The sequence below is a fragment of the Papaver somniferum genome, chromosome 6 (assembly GCF_003573695.1).
Source record: "Papaver somniferum cultivar HN1 chromosome 6, ASM357369v1, whole genome shotgun sequence".
NCBI classification, from domain to species: domain Eukaryota; kingdom Viridiplantae; phylum Streptophyta; class Magnoliopsida; order Ranunculales; family Papaveraceae; genus Papaver; species Papaver somniferum.
The window spans coordinates 103,896,198-103,905,097 of NC_039363.1; the positions used below are offsets into that span (position 1 = coordinate 103,896,198).

Here is an 8,900-nt window from a genome sequence, read left to right on the forward strand (position 1 = left end):
ACCGTCTGATATCAGGCGCATTTTTAATGTGCGCCTGATTCAGGCGCACTTTTAATGTCCGTCTAATTCAGGCGCACTTTTAATGATCGCCTGATTTCAGGCGCACTTTCAATGACCGCCTGATTCAGGCGCACTTTTAATGACCGCCTGATTAGTGAATTTACATAAATATTAGCCACTAATCTTCTTCTAATAACGTATTAGCCCACTAATCTTCTTCTAATAACGTATTAGCCCACTAAACGAGTGAATATACCAACGTCCCATTGGGGCGTACATTAAAGCAACGTCCCATTGGGACGTAAAATATACCAACGTCCCATTGGGGCGTACAATATAACTACGTCTGTGTTGGGGCGTATGTATTACATGCGTTTGGTTAGGCGGAGTTTATAGATGCGCCTGATTCATACGTTAATTATACTTCCGACTGATTTCATACGGTCACTAAAATCTCGTCTGCTTTCATACGCTATTAATACTTCCGTCCCACTATATTTCGTTTAGTCTGGGTTAACGACCACATTTGGTCTCAAACCCTAATTTTGGCGATCAAATTTGGGTTTGGTCCCTTCCGTTGCGGCATATTTTGAGACCAAATTTGAGTTTAGTCCCCAAATTTGGCCGTGACTGTGGTTGCTCTAAATATAAGCCATTACAATAAATATAATCTACTGCACTAATCTATAATTTTAATCTCCCTAACTTAATATCACACTCAACTAACTACACTAACTCAATTCATCAGCACCCTAACTGTTTAAATAAGCGTAAGTAACAAAAGTGGAATCTGGAAATGAATAAATCCCGATCGGGAGAATGCCATTGTTGTATAAAGTGATGGTCTGAGACTCTGAGATGAATCTAGAGATTCTATTGGACAGACAAATGGGCTAAGCCTGTGGGCCAAACATTTCTTGCTGGAAATGTATATAGTGAAAACTGCTACCACACCCATTTTTCATTTTTTTCCTACTCTCAAACCCACGAGCGTGAAAACTCACGGGCGCACCCATTATTATCGCCTAAATTATTCACAAACCCATATTTTATAATATTCTATTTTTTTTCTCTTCTTTCTCTCATTTTCTACTGTTCTTCTTCTTGTCTCTCTATCGACCTCAGTTCAAGGGAATCGAGCTTGATCTGGTGTGAATAATCTCTAGGAAGTTTAGTAGCTTGATGAATCGAGAGAAGGTGATGGTGCTGAAGTCGATTGAGCACTGGAAGAAGAAGAAAAAGGTAAGCTAATTTAGGGTTTCGTAATTGATTGATATTTTGTGTGAAATCGATTTTAATCGATCAATTGTCAATGGGTTTGTTGTTAATTGAAGTATAAATGGTTGTGAGAGGGTTAATTTTGAGGTGTGAATTTGAAATGAATTTGAGTCCGTTATGATGATCGATGTGATGAATTGAAGACTTTTAGAAGCTCAGATTACAATGGAAGAACAAGGAATAATAGGTTGTTGTTGAGATTGATTGATTGGTTTCGAGATATCAAAGCAAGGGTCTCTAAGCTAGATTTCTGGTGGATGTGAAGTTGATTTTGAAAGAACTAGATGCTAAGAAGGATGGGTTTGCTGAATCCGAGAGGAACAAGAAGTTGTTGTTTCTGGTTGCTGTGATTACAAAGAAGATGCAAGCTGCAGGAAATGAGCTTTGTTGGTGAATGAATGGCATGGGGTGTTGATGCTTTTCAATGACTCAGGTGATGTGTGCCGTGTGGGTATGAATTGAACTCAGTTGCAGGGAAGTGACTGGTGGAGCAAATTGAGACAAGTCTTAAGTTCTGGTGGCGCTGTTGTTGCAGTGGTTAGGCTATCATGTAATGAATGTATGGGATTGAGAGGTTATGAATGCTAAGTTGCAGACTTTTCTGTTATGGTTTGAATTTGTTTTCCTGTATTCTTTTTATCGAAAATTTACTGACAGATTATGTTGTGGAATGAAAAACTTCATTTGCCGTAAAAATGGTAAGCTGTGTGGGTTAACATGTAGTTGTAAAGACGGTGCCTGCACCGACAACAAATAACAGAGGAATTGAGGATAATTTGTTTTCTCTTATGAGTTGATTAGATGTATGTTTAGGACAGGTGAAACTCTAGAATATGATGATGTTGATGCTGCAATGGCAGTGTATGATGAGTTGCAGCTGATTCCAATGATGGGTCTGGTGCTTCTTGAGAATAATTGAAGCTAAAATGAAATTGCAGGCACGAATTGTATTGTTTGTGCAGCTGAAATGGCTTCGTTGGTTGATGATACTCGGTACTGACCTATTGACTCTTGAGAAATGCAGCTGAATTAAAGGAAGTGTTGCTGGTGAGTTAGCTGTGGTTGAGAGAAAATAGTGGTGATGTATGGATGGTGTGTGTGCTTCAGCAATGATGCTTTGATATCCGAGAAGAAGAGAACTTGGTGATGAATTGGTTACAGGGTGGCAGTAAAGATGCAAGTAATGCAGCGGCAAGTGAAGGAATGTGCTAATGCTATTACAGGGAATGTGAGCTGTGGTTGTGTGGTTGAACCAAGGAAGCAGAGACAAGAAAGAAAAGATGTGTAAGAAGGTTTTGTTGGTATTGAGATTCAATTGCAATTTAGGATTTTCTTTTGATCAAATTGCAATTTACTTGGATAGAACTTGAACTCAATTGTAAATAGTGGAATTTTTTTTACATTAGGAAAGTATTTTGTATTCGTATAGTTGAATAATCTGTTATGCAGCTATGAAATTGGTTGCATAACCTGTTATGCATCTACAAAATTCGTTGCATAACTTGTTATGCAGTCCATAAAACGGTTGCATAACACGTTATGCATCAACTTTTTCGTCACTATTGAAACCAACAAAAACTGCATAACTTGTCATGCACCCAGAATAATATCTGCATAACATGTTATGCAATCGTGAAAATTGATGCATAACCTGTTAAGCATCCGAAAATATGGCTGCATAATGCATTATGCATCGGAAAAATTGTTGCACAATCTTTTATGCATCGAGAAAATTGATGCATAACCTGTTATGCATCCGAAAATATGGTTGCATAATGCATTATGCATCCATTTTTTATGTACGCACTAAAATCAACCAAAACAGTGGCTACATAACTTGTGATAGATGCATAATTTGTTACGAAGTCGAGTAAATGGTTGCATAATTCGTTATGCATCTGCAGAATGTGTTATGCATCTTTTTTGGTGGCTGCATAATGGTTAGGTATCAAGTTTTCAAAAATTTTGCCTAAAATGATGATCACCTCCGATTGTTTCGTGAAAAACAAAATATTGATATTCTTATTTGTATTCGTTGCGTAGCTCTCTTAAAAATATTTCCAACGATATAAAATTTGTAAAATTCCAAGGCGCGGATTTTTAGATACGTTATATCCAAGTTGCATTGCCAATTATACCCCTGATGTATAACCCGTCATGCGGATGCATCTCTGTCATATAGACATTTTTAATAATTTTATATAATTATGGATGTCACTGAAATAATTATGGGTTTCACGGTACCCAAAATTAATTGTGGACGAAAATATTATTTATTTTGGATCTTTCCCTGATTTCCCCATGTATATAACCTAACTGGCTAAAAGCTAACTCATCGTGAATTCGTGATATTAGGGCTGGTGCTACGACGTGCTCACTGGTAATTGTTAAAAACTTAAAATCATTGGTTAGTCATTACCAAAAACTAAATATTTTATCTCACGAGGCACGACTTGAAATCAGAGTAGTTGAAATTTGGATGTCTAAAAGATAATCTTCAATTGTTACAACTGTCCTTATTCCCATTGAGCATAAAATCTAGTTCTATAAATAGCGCATTATTGTGTACACAAGTCTTATAAAATAAGTTATCTTTCTAATAGAGGCAATTGAAGATCTTTGTTAGCGAGATAACTGCACCAGAATTCAAGTAAAATTGATTTAGATGGCGAAACTCAGTATTTTCTCTGCGATCTTTGTTGTGATCATGGTATCTTCAATGGTTGTCGACGCAGTAAGTATATATTCTCCAAATACATATTATTCAGTCTAGAAAGTTGATATTAATGTAATACGACTAAAAATATGTGGCATCTATCCCAAATGGCAAAATTCATTTCTTTTTTGTGTTAATATCTTTTCTGACAGTTTTTATGTATCTATACAGAGGCGGTTAGCTAACACTGGCGGCCTGAATGATCTGTTCTCAGACAACAACACAGGGGGCGTAAATGTTATCTCGAACAGCAACACAGACGGCCTAAATGTTGTTTCAAATAGGAACACAGGCGGCGTAAACGCTCTCTCGAATGGGAACACCGGCGGCGTAAATGCTCTCTCGAACGGCAACACAGGAGGCGTAAACGCTCTCTCGAACGGAAACTCAGGTGGCGTAAATGCTCTCTCGAACGGAAACTCGGGAGGTGTAAATGTCGGTTCGGACAACAAAGCTGGTGGCCTAAATGTGTTCAACCGTGGATAGTGTGTGCGCAGGCAAGTCCATTTAGCTCTCCCAACTTTATCAAGGAGCTGGAAGGGAAAATTGCAATCACGGAGATAAAGAAAGAACTACCCAAAGGTGATAAGTTCTAACGTGCATGGTTTTTGTTGATTACGTGCGTGATTTCATTATTTATTTTGAAAAATGTGTGACCACTTTGTTGTAGGTTGCTCATGTATCTTTGTTCATTTTATTTCATTTTCATTTATGTCAATTGTGAAGAAGTTATCGTATATGATCGGTAAAAGATTTTATTTTTGTGCTTTTGATCAAGGTTGTCCAAATGGTTGTTTCATTATACAGATAAAGTAGTTATAAGTACATGAAAGGGATGCCGTGATACCCTTGACCTAAAAGAAAAGAAAAAAACATAATAGAGCTCCAAAACAACAAGAGCTGAACTCAAATATATAAAAACTACAACACGCACAACCAGACAACAACCATGAACTTGCAAACCAGACAATTTACTGCCAAGGTTCGAAAAAGTGAAAAACCATCTCCTTCCGACTAACAAATTGCTCCAAGGAAAATCCCGAAAGATACCTCTGATATGAAGCTAATATGCATGCCACTGTTAGCTTCACAAAATCAATAATTTCAACACAAAATTGGTTAAAAAGACCAAAACCAATAAATCCTGGGTGAAAAGGACACTCAGATTTTGATACTGTTTAAATGGAAAAAAATATAAAAAATAGCCAGGATGTAAACAGTTTCATTCTGCCAATTTTCAAATACTTTTTCTTATTTTTTAATTTACACAGGATGCATCCAGTTTCATCCTAATTATTTTTTAAGTTTAAGCAAGGATGAATCCAATTTCATCCTTACTAAATTTTTTTTTGTCCATTTCATCCATACTAAATTTTTACTCGTCCATTTGAACCATGTTTTAAAAATATTTGGACAAATAACCCATTTTCCATAATTTCAAGAGGTGTTATTTCTAAATAAACAAACACCAGCGTATTGCTGCTGGTAAAACCCTAAGCACATACAAGTTTTCTTTCAGAGGGACTTACCAGACCAACTTGAGATCAAAACACTGTTAATGTCCGGAGGAGTCATCCATTTAGGATCCGCTACATAAGCTACCTCACAATGGATAAGTAGATAGTTACCAGGTTCCCCATCTCGCTCAGATAGGCACCTTTGAATCTTTTGATACGAATCTTGTGGTTTAATAATATACTTTAAGTTCATATCAACGCAACCTTAGTTTTTAATATCCCCAAGTTGGATACTATTAGCTCTCCAATTTGACTTCTATGTGGATAGAAACAAGATGAGAGTGATTAGCATTTAATTAACCTTAGTTAAATGATATTGTTACCGGTTTAAGCAATTAAATCTAGGGATGGTGATTAAATTTGGGGATGGTTTCTAAACACTCTTAATTTGACAACTTAACATGCCAATTTGGAATTAATCAGTGTTTGATTAAACCTAGTTAAATGACTATATCACGTGTACGTTTATCTATGAGCTTACCGACGTATGGATACCACCACCATAAACGGATCGACTGTATACTTAAGGCTGGGGACCTCCTCTTAAAACGTAAGCAATTAATATCTTGGTTTAACCTAATGAAGCTAGCATGCTATAAATAGAAGGTGGTATTGGCTCTTAATCTTCATCCCAAGTTATACAAGTAATCATCCATTCATCTTCATACACAATTTTAAGCATTAGCAAAACTTTGAGTGTTCTACTTATCCTTCGTAATGGCAGCTACTAAGACTTCATTGATGTTCTTTCTCTTTGCCTTGATCGCTATTTCTGCGAATATGCGTAAGTGTAACTTATGTACTGTGTAATTAATTGATAGGTTCTTCTCTATGATTTTATGAATTTTCCTTCGGTTGTTACTTTTTGTTTTTATCATAACGTATCAACGTTGGGATCTCGTTAAGTTCTTTCTTGTCCTCGTGTACGTTTCCATATATAGTGTTACTTTAATTTAATGTATTACTCCGTATTTTTGCAGTAGCAATAATCATTTTATGATCATTAATAAATGACTAAGCATGTTGTTGTGTATATTTATGTGTACGCAGAGATGGTATCAGCTGGTTTACCTCTTAATTGTGCCACTGCACTAGTGGAGGTCAAGCTACCTGCAGGAGAAAGTTGCCCGACTGATCTGAAGTGTGATAGTTACTGTACGGCGCCAGTAGGCCTCAGATTGGACGCTTCCGTATGCGTGCCTGGTGTCGCTTCAGTCACTGCAAATGTATGCTTCTGTTGCTACATCAGCTTATTATAGACGGAGGCAAAGCAGTACGGGACTATGGCAAACTGTACTGTCGTACTAAGTGCTGTTTAATCATTTGCTATTAAATAAAAACAGTATTTTTAGTTAACTACTTAAATGTAGCTACTTAGATATTATCAGCTGCTAGTTTAGGAAAATAATTCTGCACTACCGTATGTGAAACATTTAACCTACTAGACTACTACGTCCGTAATGCATGTACCAGTTGTACACATGATTGCGTTTCATACGTAGTACTATGGATCATACATGTATTTGCTTCACAAAATATTATGTTAAGAGAAGTTATTTATTTAGTTTGTCGAAGGCTAAAACAAATTCAGAAAACTGGAAAATCAATTAGTACTAAAACTAAACAGAAAACAATTCTAAAAAGAGATGCTGTGAAAAAAAGAAAATAGAAAAGCCAACTGGCCGGTGCTTGGATCCACCAATAGAACTGCAACTTTTCCAGAAAACTATCATCAGGCTTCATACCAAAACTTCAGATTTTGTTTGTCACCCCATTTTGTTGCACCACGCCACCCCGTTAACGGCAACTATTTGGGTATGTTGGTACTGGCTTTAGAAAATACATTGTTTGTTGTCTTAATCTTGAGGTGTCTTTCATGTTTTTAGCAGAAAATATATTTTCCTTACGATCAAAATGATTAAGAAAGTCTAATTAGCTTATCTATTTACCCCATAAAACAGTGTTTCTACGATTTAAAGTCCAAGTGGAAAATTTGCTTCAGTGACTTAGTGTCATATTGTTGTTATAATGACTGATGGCTTCCTGTCAAATTGTGGTATCATTCATGAGATATCTCGTCCACATCATCCTGAACAAAATGGCGTAGCAGAGTCAAAACATATGAATTTAGTTGATGTAGGAAAAACCTTACTTATTCACTCAGGAGTTGTAAATTCTTTTTGGGTAGAAGCATTTCAAACTGCTAATTATACGGTTAACAGACTACCTACAAGAACACTTCAATTCAAATCACCATTTGAGCAACTGTTTCAACAGGTATCTGACTATAACTTCTTAAGAGCTTTTACTTGTCTTTGTTATCCATGGTTAAGACCACATACACCAAACAAACTGGCTCGTAGAACAATGCATTTTTATTGGCTATTGTATTATGCACAAAGGGTATAGATGTTACAATCCAACTACAGGGAGAGTATATATTTCAAGGCATGTGATTTTTCATGAGTCGATCTTTCCACTGAGACCCAAAGATTTATTTCACTATGCATCAACTGCCACTGCTACATATCGTACGTCACTGAGTACACAAAATTTGGATATGCCCACTGTTATTAGTTCAGTTACTATAGACACTAGTAATGTTTTTTCAGTTTTTTTAACTTCTGAAATACCATCTATATATGATCATGCTTCTAGAGATACGACAGTTATAACACCTTTGTTGGTATACAGATGCTTCCAATGAGTCTTCAGCAACTTCTGAAACAACATACATCTCCCCTGCACAAGATTTGACCGCTACCATTTTCATTAACCATCCTATGATCACAAGGGGTAAAAATGAATATATAAGAAGAAACTGTTTTCGAACAAACATGCTTTGTTTGCTACTCTTATTGCAATGGCTCCTTCTACAACACCAGCATGCTTCACTCAAGCAAACAATATTCAAAAATGGAGAGTCTCTATGGTAAATAAAGTTACAGCTCTTAAAAATGCAGGTACATGGAGTTTGGTGGATCCAAATCCTTCTCAAAATTTAGTAGGATGCAAATGGGTCTTTAAAATAAAGAAAAATCCTGATGGTACTATTGAGAGATACAAATCTTGAATGGTTGCCGAAGAATTTCATCAGAATAAAGGACTAGATTACTCAGATACATTCAGTCCTGTTAATACCCAAAAAATCGCTCCTAGGTAAAACAATGTACTTTCAAAGTACTTTCTTTAGGTTCGAAAATCAAAATCGTAAAAAACGAGCCTAAACCAAGAAGTTGGCCGTTCACGTTTTGCTTCGGTTACAAAGAGAGAAACTAGGTTGATCTTACGAGGGGAAAGCAAAGAAAGTTGAGGAAATCAGTGGTGATTGAATTGGGTGTGAGGTTATTCAACTATGGAAGAATAAGATCTTGGGAATGATAAGCTTG

The 8,900-nt window shown here is 36.4% G+C and overlaps 1 long non-coding RNA gene across 1 annotated transcript; it reads left to right on the top strand.

Annotated features, from left to right (window-relative positions):
- The first annotated feature begins 6,141 nt into the window (after positions 1-6,141).
- On the top strand, positions 6,142-7,075 carry LOC113285993. The gene is made up of 2 exons (XR_003329049.1): positions 6,142-6,295; positions 6,562-7,075. It is a non-coding gene; the product is annotated as an uncharacterized LOC113285993 (long non-coding RNA).
- The last annotated feature ends 1,825 nt before the right edge of the window (positions 7,076-8,900 follow it).